Source organism: Oreochromis niloticus, linkage group LG5 (genome assembly GCF_001858045.2).
Source record: "Oreochromis niloticus isolate F11D_XX linkage group LG5, O_niloticus_UMD_NMBU, whole genome shotgun sequence".
NCBI classification, from domain to species: Eukaryota; Metazoa; Chordata; class Actinopteri; order Cichliformes; family Cichlidae; genus Oreochromis; species Oreochromis niloticus.
In genome coordinates, this window is record NC_031970.2 from 8,824,707 (window position 1) to 8,847,919 (window position 23,213).

Below are 23,213 nucleotides of genomic sequence, written 5' to 3' on the forward strand. Positions count from 1 at the left end.
TTCTTTCGGTCTCTCCCAAAAGTTCAAACTGATTTTGGAAAAAGTGTGTTTACATTTGAAGCTCCTGCCTCCTGCAATCAGCAGCTACAACTAAAACTCAAGGAACTGGTCTCTCACATATTGAATTTAAGGAAATTTTAAATGGCTTGGATGCAGTTACTTCATGCAACTTATGATTGTACTGCGGTTCTTATTTGCCAGGACACTCTTGAAAAAGAGATTTTACAGGTTAAAAAAAAAATCTAATCTTCTCATTCAATATGTTTTTCAGCAGAACAGGTACTTTTGAAGTGTATAAACATTTGTCCGTAATACTCAACGCTTCATATGAGGAGGATTTTGAACGCAATACTTTTATTTATAAGGAGCAAATTTTAAGGCCAGCATATGAAGTAATCACTATGAGCCTGCAGCTCAGGCTGCACTGCTCAACGCTTCTAGTCAAGCAGTTTTTCTATTCTTGGCTCTATGTGATGACCGTGGGGGCAAATATCCCTAATATGGTCATGCACACAGCACCCTCACCTACCTGTCGTTAAAGCTTGTGCTTCGAGGGCAGTCATTGAGAATAAAGTTTAAAGAAAGGATCGAGGGAATGGCACATTTCAGACATTAAATCAGACAATATGAACTGGGTAAAAAAAAAACTGTGAATGAGGCAAAGCTACTCTAGCAGTTTCCAATAACAAAAACACTGAAGTAGAAATGAACATAATGGCACCCCTATAAGGAAAGAATCTGAATGTCCCGAGAGAGAAAAAAAGCTTGAGTCAGAGTTTATAAATGTGCGGCTTTCACTTCTCTTTGAAGTAGTTAAAAACCAGCCTGCAATTAATTTTTGCTCAGTAAAGTTTCGGTAATCTCTAAAAAGCCAAAACCTCAAAGCAAAAGACTTTTGATACACTTGCCATCTACAAGATAGCTTTGCTTCTTTCAGAACTGACCTAGGCGATAAAGCTGTGTAACACTGTGATTTGACACTGCCCTGTTTTTGTTTCTAAAAGGTCTACACTCACTGTTCACTTTAAATTGAGCTCATATATTTTGACTTTATGTGAACATTATTCCTTTGTTGTTGCAGCAGTGCACTATCGGGATCTGAGAGAGTTAGTGAAGTTGGAAACTCCATTAGCAGGAGCCACTGATGAAAACCCATCAAAGGCTCAGCAATTGCGATTGAGGTCAGGGGAAAGACCTGGCAGTGAAACCACACAAAGCCATAAAGCCTAAGGTAGCTGCCGCTCATCGAGCATCAGCACTTGAGGAAGAATAACTGTGTCGTTGTCTGCAGACCTGTTGAATTAAAGGGGGCATTAACTGCTGCTTCCACTGCATTATTGATGGAGAGCTCCATTCCCGAGGCCATAATGCCTCCTATTTTTTCCCTTGCAATTTTCTGGTAGACATCTCACTGTCTTCAAACACACTTTCGTGCCGAAAGAGAGCGAGGGTTCAGGCAGAGTGCTTGCACTGTTCCCCGCAGGTTGCTTTTATTTTAAGCTCAACCACCACAATCAGTGTTGAACCACGAAGCCTCCACAACTGAAAATAATCGCAGCATGACAAGCATGGGATGATTGGGGTTATGCAAGGTGCCACCTACAGTAACAAGACCTAAAAAGGTAGTCAGGCTTCCTTAGAGAGGTTGCAAATCACATGACAGCTCAAGTGCAGCAGATATCCGTTTCTCCCTGTGTTTTGACCTCAAAGAGACAAAACCAGAGACTGTTATTAGATTTTGATGCCAAATTCTCACTAACTGGAATTTACCTCATGAGTCACCTCAGCTCCCACCTACAGTACATTTGTTGTAGAGCTCCCTAACAAAGGCTCACACTGCTGGCTTTATCTGCTCTCTCACAGCTTGAGACACCTTACCTCCCGGCTGACCTCATCCTGTCATATGATTTAATGAGCGAAGCGGTGTCACAAACCACAGTGGCAGAGGTGTGACAGGATAGGTCTATACAATGCATAGAAGATTAATGAGGCCATCTCCTCCTTCAGTGTGTGTGAGAAACGCAGCTTGAGGAGGAAAGAAACTTGATGACTTTAGAAATTATAAGATATAAATGACGCACACAGAATCAAAATAACAGCTCCTCTATTTATAGTCAGTTATGAAGCGATGCGAAGCCTGTCTCTGGTCTACATACACTATCTGCGTTGAATTTTATAGCTCAGCAGTGATAATGGTATGACATTTTTCTTGTACACTATCCATGGGTTTTTGTGTGTAGTGCCCTTTGATTTTACTTGCACAAGTGTGCTTTTGCGTTGGTGTTTATGGAGTTTTCTGTGAAGTAGATGGCTTTGGCTTCATGATGATAACACTCTCGAAGGGCGGTCCAAAATCAATCAAATACAAGTCCAAATGCTTGCATCCCATCTCCTACAGGCTATTTCAAAGGTTGGTATTGATTATTCCACCCATTCTTGCCATTCAGGAGGGGCAGACGAAAGAGCATGCTTGAGAAATGGAGAGATGATAATGAAATTAAAGGAGGGGAGGCTTTTGTAGCCCGGACAGTAATGCATGGGGAGAGTGGAAGCTGAATGTCAAAGACACAAAAATGTGTTATCGTAAACTCGATGAGTATTCACGAGCCTAATTCATGTCATAATGCTGAAGTTCTTCAGAGTGGCTGGTTCGCACAAATTGTATGTGTGGGTGGTGTGTTTGGGTAGGGTAAGGGAAGGGGTTTTGGTAAGAGGGGAGTCTTTTTTTGTGAGAACTGAGGAGGCTCTTCATCTTGTTCTTATCCTCTGATTCTATTTTGGTCTTTTTAAGAAAGAAGAAATCTTCTAGGTTACAACAAAAGATGGTGTTCATGTGTTTAACAGAGGTGTGAAAAACCCTTCAGCACACAGCTGTCTTCCTTTTTTTGTGTTCACTTGCATTTAGTGGCTCTAATGAAGGTTTTAGTAGCTTTTTCACCCTCTTTTTTTTTAAAGAATAAAAGGAAGAACATAAGAAAGGAAGTCAGGTGACATCGCAGGACAACATCAGACCTTAAAGGAGGAGAATTTAATTTTCCTATTTTTTTAAATTAATTTATTCACAGCTCTGAAACTCATGGAAGCACGAAAAGTGGATAAATAATAAATTCTTCAGAGTTATCATTAATAAAAGTATCGAGTGCTTAAATTGCCATCATTGAGGCCTACTGGCACCACTGTTTATAAGATGTTAGGGAGCTTATTGCCATTTCTTCATAACTGAATAGGTTGCGATCTTATTTTTAAATATTAACGATGCCGGGGAGTCTATATTAAAATAAAAGTATTAAAATATATGTAATACTTCTTCACTTCAAAACATTTTCACACAGTCCCTAAATCTTTTCTTGGGTCCACCCACTGACCCACAAAATAGCTCAAAGCGCTTCTTCTAAAATCATGCGGCATGATAAACTGGCCTCTTTGATTTGGTTGTGTCGCATTATGAAAGATGCTGTACTATAAAAACATCCTTTCGATAAAACATCTTAAATAAACCAATCAGCATAAAAAGCTGCAAACAAATGGCTGCAAGTGGCACTGGCGTAATTAGTGACTTATCTGATTCAGTTTTGATTTCACTGCTGTAGTTTGCGCGCTGCTGCTGCATTCAAGAGGGCACGACCATCCAGTTACCAACGTCTGAAGCTTTCTGATAAAGGTCCTCCGTCGCCACCGGAGACTACGATCCAACAGAACCGCTGGATGGCGCTAAAACACCAGCGCTGCATCAGGAGGCTCCACACGCGCTGTGATGAATCCGGCTGCTCTCATCACTCGGACAGCTCAGATCCATTTCTCCAACTGCGAGAAAACGTTGCCAAACACCCATCTGCAACCAGTATGTTGAAGGGGGATTGTAAAAATCCACTGCATCCCTGAATTCAGAAAGTATGAGTGACGGTCCGGCGTATTGTCCAGCTGCCGTGGAGCTCTGGCGGATGGGAAGTTGTGAGTCAGAGGCGGAGGACCAGTAACTTTTATAGACTTTCAAGTCCACCGCCTCCAAGTAGCCGGCAGCCCCACTTTAGACTCATTTCTCTCAGGGATTGTGCGTCTGGAGAGCTTAACATTAGACCAGTGTTTTAGGTTATGTGTTGTCCAGGGCGTCTTGTAGCGACAAGGAAATGCCATTTGCCTAAAGAAGAGGCTTCCGTTTTTTTGTGGCTGGCAATGGAGAATAAATGAAAGGGACATTTCCCGGGATTAACTGAGAGAACAACGGCAGGTAGGTTGGAATTAGAGTTTATAATTTGTTATTCCTATCTGTGGAAGTGGATACTATATATGTATATTTATATATCTATATGTATATCTATCTATCTCTATATATATGATTGCAATTAATATTCTGAATTTCTAATGCTTAACAACTCATGTGCGACTGTGAAACGGCAGCAAAATCTACGATTGACTAGGCTCATTGATAAAACTATCCATTCTTTCCGCTATGATAAATAGCTTTTTACAAATCATCAGGCAGCAATGGGGTACTGGAAACTCATGACTTTAGGTGGCGTACAGGTGTAGCCGCAGGCTGGCAAATGTTCAACTTTATGTTCTCAAGATTCAGTGAATATTAGATGTGGGCATCAACATGAATCCATCACTGACAGTTCCGATTGGACAAAAAAGTTTCCCCTCTGAGAGATCTGCCCATGTGCACAAAGGCACGAAAGGAACTCCCTTCTATGTGGAAATGCATGCAAGCAACATGCTTCTGTTTTAAGTCAGTGACGTCTGTGCTCTCATCTGCCTGCAGACAAATAGAATATCTATCTATCTATCTATCTATCTATCTATCTATCTATCTATCTATCTATCTATCTATCTATCTATCTATCTGTCTGGTTCCCCCAAATCTCCATATTCCACATCACTGGTACCTTGGCAAAGGTAACTCTAAAACAACTCTTTGCAGTGCAAAGTTAAATGTACAGCTGAATTCACAGGAGGTGCAAGTGTGCTTCCCTTTAACCCCAACATAAGAGAAAAGCAGCTCCAGCTATAAACAGCTTGTTTGTGACTTCAGCAAAGTACAGTGGTGTTATCTCATTGTATTATATTGCAAACACGCAGAAGGAGTCCCTAATGAGAATTGGCTCATGTGTTTGGTGTCAGCTGTTGCACGCAGACTGTAGATATTTATTATTATGCCTGCACGCCACTGTGAATATATTCCTTTCTTCCAGCCTTGACTTTCCACTCTCCCTCTCCTAATTTGTTTCATAAGCTCTCCTTTTTTTTTTTAAATCCACCTCAGTCTATCTACTTGTTCACCTCGTTCTTTCATTTGCCCTTCATCCTCTTGACAAGTGTTGTGTGGTCAGCTTTTTTTATTCTTCCCCTCAATTAGTGCTATCATCGCATTTCATCCTGCAGAATATGGGGATGGTAATAACCTTACACTCCTATTGCGGGGTGATACAATTCTGCTGTGATTAATTGAAGTCCCCTCAGAGAGTCAGAGGAGGTGTAGATCTTCCCTTTCACACTTGCTGACAGGCAACCCATTATATTGTTTTATAGATCGCCGTCAGTAGCCCTTGAAGCTGCCTGCGGCCCACTGTTGTTCTGGAGGGTTTTATTGTGCAGTGTTATTGGCTGGTAATGCTGACAGGCAGAGCAAAGGCCACCATGGGATTAAGGGAGATGGGATCCCTGTGACAGTTCCACTGTATTTGACAGTAAACTGGAAACTTGGAAGAAAAAAGATTTGCTCGCTCTGCAGTGGTAGTTGTAAAAAAGAAAGAAGGAGAAGATGAAGAAAAAAAAGTGGGGATTTGTTATGGAGTCACGTTCACCATAACATTGGCTTACTTCACATCTGCACAGAGTACTCTAACAAGTGGTGAAACAAAAACGTGCCATTGGTATGCAACAAAACACACTTTAGTAATGCCAAATAAGTAGCTTGTACAGGTAAGACAGATTAGCCTGCAATTTCTGTAAAGCTACCATTACACAGACATTGCAACAAACAACAGTGCCTGGAAAAGGCAGAGTATAGACTGAGGCTTGGAGAGAGTACTTGATATGCATGAGCCACCAGGTGATTTCCAGAGGAAGAGAACACCATGGATAAGAGGCTTGTGTCTAGTTTTAAGGAGCCACCCCAGGCAGTATTTGTGTTCTCTGCCAGCTTCCTGCTCACTCTGTCAGATCAATAGGGCATAATAGAAGAGTGTGGATTGTGTTTGCAGGCATGAGACAAAATAATACAAGCACTGTATTGTTTTTTCACCTCGTACATGTGTTGTGTAGTTGTACAATTAAGATTGCCTGTTTGTACTGCACGTCTTCCATTTTTTTTGCATTTCCTGATGTTTGAGCATGTCAAGTGTGTCTGCATGTGCAAGTTACATATACATTTGACAGCCCAGTGCTTTGACACAGAGAGCATTGCAGAGCAGCACCATGACTTAACCATAAAATCTGGGGTATTGCATCATTTCAGACATTCTGTATTCACCACCAGCCCTGCAGATTTGGTTTAGCGGAACAATAAAAAGTCAGCCATCTATCTACATGATTACACCCGATTTCAGCACCTCAAGATTCGGTGCTCAGTGGTGTTCATAGGCTAATGTGTTTAGAAAGCACAGTTTGTTCCACCTCTCAAAGCGCCAGCTCGAGCTGCTGGGGTGAATCCATCGGGTGTTTAAAGGGAAATTCAAAGCCCCACCATAGCGAACGAAATGCAGCATTGTGACGCTTGCATGCAGCTCTGTCATGTACAGCGGAGGAGGAGGAGGACAAGAGGACAGCACATCCCATGTTTTATAGATGCCATTTAAAGGCGCATGCCTGGGATGGGCTGGCTGAAATGAACTGTAACCACAGACTAAACACCAAGACAATAAACTAACAAATTGGTTTTCTGGAAGCCAGCAGTGTCCCACTCACTCGCCTGGGCTGATGTGTGGCGAGCTGTTTTGTTTTTTTTTCGTTTTTTTTCCTGAGAGATTAGGCTGTGAGCACAACTCCATCTCTTATTTATTCATGCTGATTTGCTGTGTGCATGTTTGGCTGTGGGTGTGTGTGTGAAAGGGAGACGGGGAGCAAGAGAGCGCGCGTGTGTGTGCAGTTGAAGTGTAGCGGTGTTTGTAAAAAAGTGGGTGTTTTCCGGAGAATTTATATGAATGGTGTGTGTGTGGGGGCACATTGTGCTTGTGTGTACAGGCTTCAGCATCGCCTACTGCTTGATTAAAATTGTGTTGTGCGTGTTGTGAGGTCATTGCATTATATCAGCTCCCTCTGTTGTTTGTTCAGTGTACATGACTGAAGTAGAGACACTCATGAGGTTCATCTGACAGTCTCGGAAAAGCTAGATCCACTTGTCATCTGTTTAAATAAATTTTTTAAACTTTGAGATTGAATCATTTGATAGATTTTTTTGGCATCACTGGTTTCTGTCTGGATACATCTAGGTATTCAATTTCACGATTTGGATATATTTTTTGTTCATAACTATTAAACAAAAATCTGCACCATGTCAGCTTGGGTGCCTTTCATCCCTCTCACTCACAGCAGGAACCATCAGGCTTGACTTCATGTTATTATTTCTTTGTAGCTAGAATAGCACCTTGAGAAAAATTTATAGACAGTTGTTATTAAAAAGTTAGATAAAAATCATGTTTGGTTATTTCTTAAAAATCTCGTGCAGCTTTGAATCGTTTGAAAACTGTATTACATCCACAAAGTTTTACAGAACAGAAGTTCGACACCCTGAAAGAGCTCTGCTGTGACAAACAACAGTGATCTTTTCCTCTATAAGATAACTACAGTTTCCCACCTCCCCTGTCAATAATATCAGCACAAAAACTGTTTGCCAGGAGTTTCATTATGTGGGTTTCTATGGCTGAGCAGGTAGGTTAGTACTTTTGTTCATGTAGTGTACGCTCCCTAACTTTGGTAGATTAAATCATTCACTTCTTCAGTGACTCCTGCAGCTATGCCACATAAGACTTTGTATACAGTATAGCAGGTGGACATTTTTTCTCATTAAAACTCATTCTGTGAAGATCCAGAGAGAGACATTTTTTAAAGAATTAAATATACATTTTCACAGTTGAATGCCTTTTTAAATATTTAATAAAATTGAAAAAAGTAATTAAAGTCCTAATCTACAGTACTGTATATTACTGCTTTGTGATTTGAGTTCTTTCTCCCCCTGCAAAATTTCTGCTCTGAGAGTGGCAATACTCTCGCTGTACTGTTCAGTGAGTGACATGCTGCTGTTTCTAAGTGGTCATTTTACCCATAAAGCTGAAATCACAGCACAGCCATAATCTTTATCTTATAGGTAATTTGGTGATTTTGTGAGATGGTGCTGTGGTTATAAAATCTGCCTGTGCTGCCTGATTCTTCACATATGCTGCTGCTGAAGGTCCAGAGCACAGAAACCAGTCAGGATGGCCCGGTATTGGAACAGCCTTACACTGTTGGGAGAGCTCTGTTATAGCTTTAGGCTACGTCCACACGAGCCCGGATAGATTCGAAAACGTCCACACTAGCGTTTTCAGTCGTTTTCACAGAGTTGTGCGTCCACATTGAAGCGGCCGAAAACGCTTACGTTCCAGTCCTGCGCATGCGCAAAAGTGAGTGAGAATTAAAGAATTTGAAGAAAAGCTATCTGAAGCATGTACAAACTGATATTAATCTTTTTTAGCGCTGTCAAAATTCAAAAGAACTGCTGTATAATGCACTCCGCTATCTTTGTTTAATTGGTCACATGACTGCATCACATGACTTTTTTTTTTTTTTTTTTTTTTTTTTTTTGCCTGTCCCGTTTGGCTCTTTTGCCATCAGAATTATTGTCTAAAGGCAAAGAAAGATGCCCAACGGATTTACTTTACCAAACTGACCATCCCAGCCTTGCCGTAATGGTCCATTTGATTCACCTTTTATTGTTTATTTTATTTTCATTTGCTGAATACGGGACAGACTTTACTGGGAGAAAGAAAAGGGGAGAAAGAAACAGGGAAAGAAAAACAGCTGAGAAGAGGGACGGGGAAAAAAGGGCAAAAAACAAAAACCAACAGAGCAAGCAGACAAAAAAATACATATATCGATCACATGACTAAAATGCGTCATCGTTTTAGAAAGTCTGCGTTTTTGAGTGTCCACACTGCCACGGGACAGCTCCGCTTTGAAATGTATGCGTTTTCGAGAGCGTTTCCAAAACGCTGCGTATTTCCTTGAGGAAAACGCCGTCTCAGTGTGGACGGGAGGCCAAAACGAAGAGAAAACGTAGTGTGGACATAGCCTTAGTCACCCCCAGCTATGGTGTCCCATCTTTGTATCATTAAAACAAAGGAAAACATCAAGTAGAGGTAGTTTTTGGAAAATTTAGCTGCAAATCTCAAGATGTATTTGAATAAAACACATGTACTGTTTATGATATGTTGAAGCTGACAATGAAGCTTTTGAGAGAACTAACATTTTAGACTTTTGCATCTTGTTCATTTAACTGTTAAAGTTTTTGGGGAGTTTTCATACCTTGTTTGATCATCTTTATCCCCTCTCACATTCATCTGGTCAAGTTGAAAACTGCTGGTGTTAATTACTTACGTATGACACTTTTAAATGGATTCTTTCAACATGGAACCAGCGCAGTCTCCTGACAGCTTGTTGTACATGGATTTTCTAAGACCCAATGGTTCTGTCCACTCAGTGAAGACGCTCAGTATAGAGCAGAGGTAATACATAACTCTGCCTGGTTAATTCTCCAGCTGACTCTCAAAGTCTTGAAGACACTGAGGACAATTAGGTTTGAATGGATCAGAGCCTCAAAAGAGAAATTCACTCTTCCATGGAGGTGGTTTTCAGCTTTGCCGGCCATCAGACTTTTCTACCAACAATCCTTTCTTTCGCTCTCATCCTTTATTCCTCCTTTTTGACGGCTCTTCTGTTGGTAGGTAGATTTTGGCAGCTCTCACTCACAGTATTCTGCCATTGTGCCTACATCTCATCAACGTCCTCCTGAGTACAGCAACAAAAAAACTAAATTCTCCAAGCCTTCAACCATCCACCTAGTGAAAAGGTTGGGGAATTGCAGATTTGAGAAGCCCAAATCCTAAATTGTGGTTCCTAGGGGAGAAAGGGTGCTATCATTTTTTTGTTGGCAGACACTTTTCTCTTGGCAGACTCTTGTGGCGCCTGAGGGTCCATAGCAGTATGTTTTTTTCCTCTCATATTTTGTATGGTGTTACTGTCAAGCTCCAAATCATGCCTGTAATCATTAGTCTACAATCTGGGTAAAAATTGCAATTATAGGGTGTCGTTTCTAGGCATGTTATTTTTATTTTATTTTTGTGGCGAGAGAACAGGATCATGGCAACCCTGTTGTTATTAAGACTAAAGAAATCAGACTCAAAAAAGAGACAATTAATGGCAAAGGTCTCTACATGTGCATCATGCGGGAAGGCTGATTTAGGCTTTCTTTTCCTAAATTCAAAGTTTCCTGCTCTGGTTTTCTTACATGAATCTAGCGCTCACTCTTTCTTTTTCTCCTTCCCCTCATTATGTAAAAATGAGATTTTGTGACCTGACATGAAGTCCAGTCAGGTTTTTCCGCCATGAGAGCCCAACAGCGGAAGAGGTGAGGACTTCTTCAAAGCAGGCTTCTATTTTCAGAATGCCCTTAAAGGTATTGTGCAGAAGCCAGCAGCCAAACCTTGGTGTCATGAACAAAATGAAATGTGGGTACTTGTGTTTTCTTTGCACTATGACAGAATTAGCTCAGAGGTAACTCCAGTTCATGTTCCTCTTTCATCCATTCAAACACGCCTCCTCTTTCAGTCAGTTATGTACGTGAACAATAAATACTTACTTCACATTTCATTTTTAATTATTCTTTTGCAGTTTCACCTTTCAGTTGCATTTGGGTAACCGATGACTAATGAATGAAGCAGACTTGTGTATGTGTGAGAGAGGAAATGGGGAACGTTTTGAAGCATGAGCCAGGATTGTCAGGCGGGGGGTCAGATGGGCTTATTAGCGCTTCTCCAGGTGGTGGGAGACAAAACAATTACCTGTAAAAACTGTTACGTAAAAGCCAGACTTTGAAAATGTTTGAAAATGATATAGCAATGATTAACTGTTTTCATTAACTGAAGAAATTAGAATTTAGAAGAAATTGTAAAGGCATGGATGACAAAATTGTGAGAAAGTACACCCACTACTGTTTGAATACCTGAGCTTAACAGATACTTTATCCGCTCTTCATTTAAAGCTAACTTTTAATGTAACCTTCACATGTACTGCAGCTTCCTCATTTAAAGCGGTAATGACAAGCATCGTTTTTATTCATCTGATATAGCTGAAGCTGCTGCATACACAGTATCTTGACAGTGTGGAGGAATATTTCATTGTAGAGTTAAATATTTGAAGTTCAGTGCTATTTGGCACCAACTGTTTCATTTTACTGTTGAAGTGTCAGACCTGAATATCGGTACCCGCTACCACATTTCTGAGATTGTGTCATTGCTTCATTACTTTTACAAACTCTGCATGTGTGGGCATCCCAATTCTTTGACTGAACTCTTCGTTTTTGTTTTGACAGAGCTTTCAGCAGTCAGCTTTAAAAGTACAAAAATTGAGCCACTTATCTTCCAATGATTTTATTTTCTAATTTGGCTACAGTTTGAATCATTTTTTCAACATATAATTTGTTTCTTTGTTTCTTTGATGCTATTAAAGCTTCATTATTGTTACTTCTTTACTTTTCCCCCTCAGTTTTTTTTTTTAAGGAAAATGACATAATACATATGTTTCTTTTCAAATCAAGCTCTTGTAGTCTAATAAAATTTAGATTAGACTATGTATAATAATGTAGGCTCCATTTAATCAGTAGTTTCAGTAGTCATGAAACAGAAAACATTTGCCTTCCAAGTAATATGTTGGCTGCAGGAGTGAGGCACAGCTTATTAATATGGACCCCTAATATGGACTACTGCATCAATCTGCTGGTGACCAAAGCAATCACAAGTAGCAGTTCCTGCTTTGCAACTGATTTTTTTCAAGGCAGCGGTTGTTGACAGCTTATCGCCCACGGGTCTCTAGGCCTGCGTGACTGGACCCTTAAGGATTCATAAATAAAAATATGAAATGAAATTCATGGCATCACTTGCTATGAAGTAACTGACATCTCTGATCATCTCAGGGCTACATACCCTGTTGTTAAATATTACTGTACACTAGTTTTTGCTCACAGATTTGTATTAAATGTTTCTGTTTTTCACAGTGCCTGTGCCATGGCTTGTTACCTTGTTGGTTTGTAAAAGGTCTGTGGAGATGACAGGCAGGCACAAAGAGACACTGTTGCAATGTTACATGAATTGATCTCTTCTGTCTTCTCTCTTATTCTTGATTACAGAAATGTAATTACTGCTACTGTGACACATGACTTTCTTAAAGTGTAAGGCTCTGCCCATGTGACCTCAGACATACATGTTGTTATGTAGACAAACAGATGCTCAATTTGAAGAATTCTGAATTGAATTTAGAATCTGTGATTGATGATTTTAAGATTTTAAGCTTAAGTGGCAGCCATAATAATAATAATAATAATACTAATAATGGGGATATAATATACATGTCCTGTGTGAAGCAATGGGAAATTTAGAGAAGCCCTCTGTAAAATCAGAAATCAAATAGAAATTAGTCTTACCCTGGTGACAGTGTAAACAAACCATCATATGCATTAAAAAACAGTGAAGGGAATTTATGAGCATCCGTAAACAATTTTATGTTCTTTGTTCTGCCAGAGAATCTCTTGGGCAGTACTATTCTGAAGTGTACACCCACATTCTGCCATAAAATAACAGAGTAAACTTCCAGAAAGGCTGGTTAATCAGTGCGCTAACTTGACTCTAAAGTTCGTACTTCTGTTTGGATTCTAGAAATAAGCATGTTTGCATGTGGATTCCATTTCCGGTCGAAAAATCACATTAAATGTTGAGAAAACTCACAAAATCTAAATTGAGTAAAAACATCACTGATCTTATTCCTGTTTTTAAGGGATTCAACTGGATACAAGAATTTGTAATGATGGGCCTTGTACCATTTTAGAAAAAGTGCCACGATGCTGCCCAGACCCTTTGTGTCTGTGTGAAGATTCAAGCTTAGGGTCTCTTGTAGATTCATTCATTTCATCCACCCATTTTCTCAGTCGCTTATCCAATTTTGTGTCACAGGAGGTGCTGGAGCCTTTCCCAGCTGACTTTGGATGAGAGGCGGGGTACATCAGTCTATCACAGCACCAACTCTATCTCTTGTAGATTCTCTTATCGTTTTCCTCTTGTGGCCACTCTTGTATCTGTACTGCACATGGACGCTTTCCTGCAATACAGTTCTCATGCTTAGATGGATGTTCCTTTTCTACACCAGTATCAATTTTCAAATACAAGGCAGAATTATAAAGGATGGATTGAAAATGCATTTTATTTCCTCTCCCTGTATGTTCTCCTTGCACTCTGTCTTTCCTTCAAATACACACTATCGCATTCACATGCACACACAATAACTGCTTCACTGCAGTGTGTGGGGTGACTAATTTCTCCTGGGCTTTGGACTTAGGCGTGAGAGAGAGAGAGAGAGGGTGAGAAGGAGAAAATGAAAGAGAGGAGAAGCAGTGGTCCACTGGCAGCTCAGAAGAAGCCGCCCACACCCAACAAGCCTGATACCACCTCTTGTGTCATCCCTTGGCTGACAGTCTGTCTGTTCTGCCTCATAAACCAGTGCATGCCCAGAGCACCCTAAATGCGTATAGCCTCTATGGGACCATATCAATTTGATCACTGTTTACTCCCCAGCTTCACATACTGGAGACAAATCACAATCAATGCACAAGACAAATTGAAATCTAAGTGTGCAGTTTTTGCATCCAATTTGAGCTATCTCTGCTGGATTCTGTAGAGTGGAACGGCTGCCAATCACTAGGGCTTTGTTTACTCTCTGTGTCCTGCTGACAACTGGCTGGTACAAAATATCAGCTGCTGTAATGTCACACACTGTGCCTTTGTACAGTTTGATAAACACTGAACTGAAATAGGCCATATGGCACTAAAAATACGTGATGCATGTTGTGCACATACAGTTATAAGAGAAAACAACAGCGCTGTAACGCTAATAGTCATTTAGATTTATTTTCGATTTATCACCAGAGAAAGCTTTTTAGAAACTGTGTGTTTAAAAAGATTTTTTTTATGTTCAAAGAATCTAAAGTAGCTCAAAGAAAATGAAGTGGTTTAATGAGTTGCAACGAGTAATTGTCCAGATCTGCAATGAATGAGTGAGATTGGAGAAAATCTGAGCAGCAGTTCAACAGGAACATTACTAGAAAGATTTTCCTCAGATATGGAAATATTACTGAGGTTTAGTACCCTTTCTAACCCCCGTATGTTTTATTAACTTTTTTTGCTTTGCAACCAAAACCCATTTATTAACCACTGTCATGAAGCCGAGTTGATATTTTAATCAGTGTATCTCTATTGGTCCACAATTGGTACATTCCTCTAGCGGTTGCCTCATGGATCTGGAAATGTGACGATGGGCAGCAAAAAGAAAGAAAACCTGGCTCTCATTTTATTTTTCAGGACTTTATCTACTCGGCTGTTCAGGCACAGAACCTCCTGGGATAGGATGCTGTTGTCTGCCTTTAGTACTGTGTGGTCTCCCGTTAGGTCTTCAAAGAACTCTCCACTCACTATTTGTCCCCTCACTGCTGATGAGCTCTCAAGAGTTAGATAAAATTTGTGTATCACATCTGATCAGTACCCACCCCAAGACACACATATGTGCTCGATTTGGGCAAAAAGAAGACCAGGAATATATTTTTTTCACCTGGTTGATAAATGAAGCAGCACCTAAAGCATTGAACTCAATCTCCACACTTGCAAAGCTAGAGTTGTGTTATATGTAACATACGCTTATTTCACTCAACTGGTGACGTGACTTGGGAGCTTTACTCCTGACAATGAACACCTTCCTGCTTCGCGATCAGAGACGTAATGGAGATATTTTTGCTGTAATTCCCGTTTCAACTTGTACGTCTCTTTACACCTCTTCCACTGGTCCTAATTTATTTAAACATTTAAAACAGGGACCTCAATTATTCACGTCCCCCAGCCGTCTGTGGCCCTGCCATGGGCTCCTGTGGCACCTCGGTGAAAAGTGTGTCTGGATGGACACATTCCCAGGCTGCTCATTAATTGATGCCTCAGTTGAGACCAGAGGGCTAATGCTCTCTTGCTCCTGTTCTCTTGCTTTCTCTGCCGATCCAGCATGTCGTCTCATCCCTCTCTGACACGCAGGGTGGGAGAGGTGTTCTCAGACAGTGTGATGTCATGCAGTCGTTGTAAAAAGGTTCAAAGGGTGCTTTCACCCCACTGGACCGTTAAGAGGAAAGACTGTGTTGGACAAGGCTTTAGATCTGAAGGAAAAATTCAGTTCACTCAGCAGGAGTCAAGACTGGTGTAAGTGGACAATGTACTTTTTTTTTTTTTACCTCTTTTTTTCTGTCCTTCCCACATGCTTCCATCTTCTAAGTCTTGCGCTTGTTTAGTTTCTATGAAGCTATGTCCTGTATTCTCATTCAGCTGAGTGTGTGGGTGATGTTTCCATCCTTTGCCTAATTTAAAGAGCAGTCTGCAGCAGAAGGGAAGGTTCAAGGGGGTCATTATACTAAACATTTGCCCCAGAGACAATAAAAAGTGTAGGCTAAAACAAAATGAAAAGTTGGGCAATTACGAACTGCAAAAATCATAGAAGACTGTATTTTTTGTATTCATTAAATGGAAAGGCTACAGTAAGAATTGGCTTCGGGCCAAGCAAGAGTTTATTATCTTTTTCATTCCTAAATGTGTAACAATCTATATTTGCCCTGAACCGAGACATTTTTGCCTTGTGAGCCAATCAGTTACTCTCAGATATCTTTATTATCTACATACTGGAGTGCCAGTAGCCAAATTTTTTAAGCTCAAGTTCAACCTGGAAGATTGTCCAGTCTTGAATGCACAGCAGACACAGTTTAATTAAACATGTACAATGTGTTGACTCACTGTAGCTGTTCATTCTGAGCTTTAATCAACTTGTACGGTCACAATCAAATAACTTTTTCTTTTAACAAGGTTGCTATGTCCCTAGTTTTTACCAAAAAGAGTTATAAGCAGTGCAGACTTTTGAATCTTTTAAAGCTGAAAATACTCAGGTGGCGTTCATCGTTAATTAAAATTGGTTATAATATTTTTATTTGATTTATTTTTGCTCAAGAGTCAGGGTCAGATGTTTAAACAGCATTCACTCAGGATTTTAATTACAGTAAGAAAGCTGATCTTTTAAACATATTTCATAAAGGTGCATCAGTAAGACTTATTTTTGTTAAGCTCTTCATTACACATTTTTAGATTAAACTAGACTAGATCGTATTCAGAGTTCTAGAAAAGTAGTTTATGATTAGTTCTATCACATTTTTAAATGAGATATTCTTTTAGAGAACAGCCTCCTCCCATCCATGCAGGACCTAATTGGTGCAACTTCTTTCTCTGAAAAATGTGTTAACTGCTTAATTTGTAAACAAAAGTTTGAAAGAGCGGGTTCTATATGTGAGACATCTCTGTACGAGCTTTTGTAACTGTAACTCTTCATTCACTCAAATATTTCCTACAACTGCCTACAAACTTCAACCTGAGAATTAGCTCTGCTTTCAGTTGTCAAACTCTTTTAAGTGTTAAATGATTGTCTTTAGCAGTACTGCTGGCTGCTGCTGTTTAAATTTTCATTAATAAAAGCCATGTCGACATTGTGTAGTATTACTACAGTCTGTCACATGCAACACACGCTTCTGGTGCTTGTTCAAGTTAACGATGGTAACAACAAATCCTATTTACATAGTTCACTATTCACTGAAAACACAAATCTCTTCAACAAAGATGCATCAGTGCGAAACACTGCCAATGTCAGTGCCACTACTAATTAAGGTTTGTTAAATGTACTACCTCCATGACACTGCATATTTCTGCTTAACTTCTATTTGTAAAATTAGTAGTTGTTGCTCCTAAAAGCCTTTGAAAAACTGTGGCTATTTTTTACCTGCCACAGAAAGTTAAAGACAAGTTTTCACTTGGATGAAGAGGATTCGAAGGCAGGGCACTCAGAGTAAAGTAACGTCCAAAATACAGTCTTTAATCCAGACAGAGATCAAACATGGAGAGGCAGTCAGGGAGAGAAAGACAGGTGAAAAGGAAAGGTCCAAAAATAAGTATAATATAAATCAGGAAGAAATAATGAACAGGGAAACATAGGAGAAGCAGGAAAATGCAAAGATATGCCTAGAATGATTACCAATTGCATTCAACATACACAAATTGACAAGTTAGAAGTGAAAAGCAGAACATAAAGATAAAGACTAATAGGAAAAAGGTGTGGCTTGGAAAACACGGGTGACTGTATTGAGGGCGGGGCAAACAATCACAAATTACTCAAGAGAAACCAATGATGACAGGATCAGTGCTCCCTGCTGTATTATTTTGCATTATTATAAAAATATCCCCTTCAAACTTGATACATTTAGAGGTCTGGACAAAGTATCTGATGAAGTCCTTTGACACTTGGTTACATTTATGAGTTACAAACCCTCTGGTGATGTTTTTCCCTTATGTATTGTTTTTTTTAACTATGTTTTCTAGAGGCCAGAAAAGATCAAACTTTATGTAAGAATTATGTGATGTAAAAAAGCACTGAGCTTTTAGGTTTTATTATTACTCCAGGTTCTGATTTCTGTGTTTAAGTGTATTTCCTGCTTTGATTTCTTTTTTCTAGTAGATTGCAAACTTTATTTCCTGTAACATCTTTGACTCCTGCTTTTAGGTTAAGGTTATGCCAGGGCAGAATTTCAGTTCTGTATCCTTTGTCTTAGTTTAGTTGTGTTTTATTTTCACTCTATTTCCTCTCTGTTTTTCTGTGTTCACAACGTTATCCTCTGGTGTTCCCTTGTCTCTGTCTTCATCTTTAGTGTGAGTCTTCCTGCTTTCATGTTCAGTATGTCGTCTTCTACTTATCCAATTCAGGGATGCAGTAATAGTATCCCAGCTGTCATTTGGCGAGAGGTGGGGTACATTGTAGTGAGACTGCCAGTGTGTCATAGGGCTAGCACAAAGAAAATGACAACCACTCACTGGTTTTTAACTTTTGGGCTAGCCAGAGAGAATCCATGCAGGCATGGGGAGAACATGCAAACTCCACACACTGGGTTTGAATCTAGCCAGCTGGTGGAATCACGCCCAGGATTTTCTTGCTGTGAAGTGACAGTGCTAACTGGTGTCATACTCGTTAAATGCTGGTACTCATGTCTGTCTCAATGACATTTGACTATTTTACAGTTTTACTTTGATTTTTTGATTTTCTTTCATTTCCTGTCTCCCTTAATGATTGTCTTAACCCTCCCTGATTGTCTTCACCTGTGTCCCCATAGCTTCCAGTTTGTCATTCCTTAATCATCAATCTGTGTATAATTAAGTTCTGGCTTTTTGTACAATATCTGTTATGCCTTGTTACACTTGCTTGCATGCATTTACCTTTTGGACTTTTTTATTGCCTAAATAAAAGGCTCCTCTTTTTAATTATATATTTTGCTTGCAGTGCCCTGCATTTGGGTCTTCTCCACTTTTGACCTTGACATTTTTAATTTACTTCAGTATCCATATGCGCTTCATCTGTAGTTCAGATTTTTCTAAAATGCTTTTTCCTTGAGGATTTTTTTTTGTTTTCATTGCTAATGTTTGACCTTGAGAGCGAGCTGCAGAAAATCAAGAGTCTTGAATCTTAAGTGCTTCTTTTTTTCTTGAAACACAAAGCCTGGAATACAGGGGCCTGTCATGGATGCCTGAGTGGCCAGCCTGACCACTGTATTAGAACTGTGCAAGAAATCAATGCAGGAAATATAGAGGCAATTATTTTGTCTCCCACATTCGCTGACAAAGTAGCAGCTAAGCGAGCCAAGAAGAAAATACAGAATTAAAGAGAAGAAAATAAATATGTCTGCTGTGGGGGTTTGTGGTTGTGTGAAGAGCATGTGGGTGATTTTCCTGTGTACTTGTGCAGAGCAGCAGTAATTAATGAGGACTGTGAATATTATTGATTTGTTGAAACTTGTACAGATATTTTTTCATGCATGTGGTAGTTTTGGAATGGCATCAAAGTCAAGTTCACGATTTTTGAGGTCAGAGTACTGTAGGTATTTTTTGTCTATCCCTGCGATGCTTGAAAAGCCAATGCTCCACATCTAGCTCTTTTGGGTATATGAATCATGCACAGGATGTGCTCATTCCAATAAAGATCATTTAGTCTCAGACAAGGCCACAATGTAGAAAACAGAACACTTCTTTGTTATCATCTTTGGGCATAAGTCAGTGTTGGTAGCATACTTTATATGCTTCATGTACAGGGTTTGCATTAAAAAAAAGGATTTAGGTGAAATGACTGTGACCCATGGGGATATTTAACATATCATTGTCCACCCACCGTAACTCACACCTTTACAACAGTAAGTTGGAACTCTTGAGCTGTATACGTGAAGTTTGTGCTACTTCTTCTGTGCTGAGGAGATTAAAGGGATGAGAGAAACACCAGGGAGTTTATTTTCTACTCCTAGAAGAGTGAAAAGAAGTTTATGCAGGCTTTACCACCAAGACAGCACTGACTCACTGTTAACTTTGTTCACATATAAGCAATGATCTGTTATAATTACATATGCGTGGATTTTAGCTGAGTGAGTTCAAGTGGTTGTCTGCCTTTCTGTGTTGGCCCTGTGACAGACTGGCAACTTGTCCAGGGTTAAATTTAAATTCATGGTTATGTATATTTACCCCTTTGAGCTGTTTTTAAGCATGTAAAGACGGTTAGTTTTAGCAGTATGATAATAATTAAACAGTTAAACATAATTAAAGATAATTAAACTAATTAAACACGTATCACTTATGTCTAAAATGCATCTTAAAATAAACCTTAACCAATGCTTAGACTTGACATGGTGCCAATATAGACCTGTTCCTGATGGGCTGGGTTCATGTCAGAAGACAGCAGTGCAATACCGCACATTTAGATGGTTAACAGACTTATTAAAAAGTTACTGAATTATTTTCATCTTGTAAACAGCACCCGTCTGCGGCTACAATTAAATCTGATCAATATTGTGAGTTTTAATTTATGAGTTCGACTCAGTGCCATAAAATCTTCTTCATCCGTCTCTTTTATAGTTCAAAATGAATCCCTTATTGATTCCATATTTCATTTCTGTCATTAACTTTGTGAGTTCTGGCATTTGCTCCTTAATCGGAGCTCGAACTTCATTACGCTCTGAGGTCTCTCGCGCAAAGCTTCCCAGTCTCTTATTTTCCCGTCAAATGAGGTGTGCAAAGATCAGCTGTAAGCCATCAGGAACAGAGGCTAAATGGAAGGGTAATATACTCCTCCTTATGCAAAGATGCACAGCTGCCATCTATGTATTAGCACTTGGGAATAACTCAAACCTCATAATCCTCGGGATAATTAAAAAGACCACTTTTCCCCCTGTATTGCGTATTATCTGCAAATGAGGTCTATGAGAAGTGAGAGACAGACTGGGGTTGGAGAGAAGGAGCTGATAGCTTGATGGTTAACAGTTTGTGCAGCTTCCACAGAATTAATGGTGTGAGAATTGACAGTGATTCTTTATTAACATATGGCATATCTCAGCCAGAAACCCCCTTGGGCACCACTGGGACTACAGAGTTGGATATGGACTTAGACATTTGCATTACATTGAGGTTTGTGAAGACATCTCCCCTCATAGCTCTGGAGTGAAGCCAGAGAAGACATGACTGAAGATATTCTGTGACACAGCTGTAAGCATCCGACAGGACATCATCCTGTCAGGACAGGAATAAATGTTCACTGAAAAGAGAAAAAAATGAACGGGCCCGGCTCTCTGGCTCTTTCATCTGTAAAGAAAAAAGGAAAGACTAAAGCTCGCTGCAAGGATCTTAGACTATGTGTCTCTTGCTCGTTCTCGTTTTTGGTATATGCTACCCAGTGAACAGAAGGCAACATGTTCTTCAAGTGTGTCAGTGTGTCATAGATGAACAATTTCAAATTTCAGCTACATCGTGATAAAAACCCTCCTTAGCATCAGAGATAGACTGTGCATTTTTAGATAGAATTCTGTATGTGAAATCACAGCATTCAAATCAGTGTATGTAACATTTTTGTACAACATGAATTTAAATTTGTAATTCTGACCATTGGTTTTCTGCATTTCCCCCATGTTTTTCCACGTTACAGCTTGTATCAGCATAACTCACTGTTACTGTAGTTCACATGGGACAGCAAAGTGATCCATAATTAGCAATTATGTTAGGCATAGATTCTGCAATTGGTCTGTCAGGTTAATGTGTCTCCAGAAACACTTCTGTTTTGTTTAATGAGATTTTCTTTTTCTTTTTCTATTGTGTTTTATTCAACTTCTTTCATGTTTCATTCTATTTCCATTATGTTTTATTCAACTTCTGGTGTGTTTTAGGGGATGTTGTTTTGTTTCTACTTCTATTCAACTTCCTTTATGTTTTATTCTATTTCTGCTCACACAGACTGACACAGTTCAGCAAAAGCAGTTTGTTTTAAAAACCCCAAAAACATCTCTTCTTTACACAGATGTTTTACCAAATATGTACCATTGCCTGCAAATTTTGTTCAGCTTCTATCTAAACATTTCAAAGTGTTTCTCCACAAATAATTGTAGTCCCAGTAGTAGGTAATATCATTTTGATTTGTAGTACTCTTCTACAATAACGCAGATAAAGAAGTAGCAATAAACATTCTGTTTTGTAATTACGCTTGTCTATTACATTGTAGGTGCTCATATAGCAAAAATGGCCTTGAAAGGGTTAAAAATGTTAAATATTGAAAAAAGGGCAAACAGAGCAGAGCTCCATAAGTGAGTGATAATTAATGATACAGTAGGTATATTCAAGACCATATTACAGCAAAAAAAGAACAAGATGTTGTTAATAATTACTGAAATTTGTCTGGGACTATGAATACATCACATAATTCTAGGATATCCTCTCACATCTTTAAAACAAAGACATAAATACAGCAAAATTTACTCCCTCTCCAAAGCGCCACATTCGTTTGTTGTTATTGATGACGTTGTCAGATGGAAAGTAAGCTAGAAGTGAACTCTTGTCCATATTTATTCATTTATTTTTTAGCTGTGAAACTCAATACCCATTGAACACAGAGTTCATCACTGATGCAACGTTTGCTGTAGAAGTTGCTCTCAGAGCAGAAAGCTGCTCTTTTAACCTTTATAGCTACTGTGTAAATAGTATTTTCTATTTGTTTACTGGTTCCTTATATAAAGTACCCATAGAATAGATTCATATGTCTACTGCATTGTTGTAGGGATATAATAATGCCACAAAAAAACCCACAACATAATTTCAGAGCCAGATTTCTTCTTTGTGAGCTTTTGTCTGAAATTACTAGAAAACTGGAGAAAACATCTCTCTTTGAGTCTTTTGCTGGCAGTACCATAATGCAGTGAAGCATTTGCAGGTGTTAAAAAAATAACGCCCTTTCAGAAAGATCTGAAAAGAAAATCTCATTCAAATTGTTCCACTCAAAAAGCGACTGGTCTTCTTTAAGTTTCATGAAGAAATTTCACCTGTCATCCAAGAAGCTTCTTCAGTTCTGATTATCAGTTATTTTAGTAGTTGAGTGCTCTATCGATTATTGAGAAATTGGATATGAAATAATTTTGCCTTATTAATGAGCAAAAATAAATATTCAAAAGAGAAAAAAACACAGGTATTTCAAAATGAACTGCTCATTGGTTTCCTTTTTAGAATTGATAATGTTTTAATAATTTAACTGGATACAATTGAAATTGATTTTTTAAAAAAAAAACAAATTTTGAGATCTGTGATCTCAAATACAGTAATGTCAAATAAAATAAGGTATACATGCAGTCTAAACTAAGGCATCCAATAAAATTGCCTATATTCTGTCTTCTTGGGAGGCTTTCTGACATTAATAGGAGGCAAAAAGAGTTCTGACAGTGTTGTATCAGCTGGATGACGTAGATTTGGTGCTTCTTTGCTTGTTTAAGTGTGCAAGTGAATGAGTGCCTTTAAAGGAGAAAGTGGTGGCTGCAATGAAGGGAAGTGAGCGTA

General features: G+C 39.2%; 1 protein-coding gene across 1 annotated transcript in view; it reads left to right on the top strand.

The window, feature by feature from the left end:
- The first annotated feature begins 3,065 nt into the window (after window positions 1-3,065).
- The window catches only part of tafa3a (TAFA chemokine like family member 3a), a 105,579-nt gene continuing 85,431 nt past the window's right edge, over window positions 3,066-23,213 (top strand). The window contains exon 1 of the mRNA XM_005458391.4: window positions 3,066-4,228. The gene's annotated coding sequence lies outside the window, so the exon portion shown is untranslated. The remainder of the gene's footprint in view (window positions 4,229-23,213) is intronic.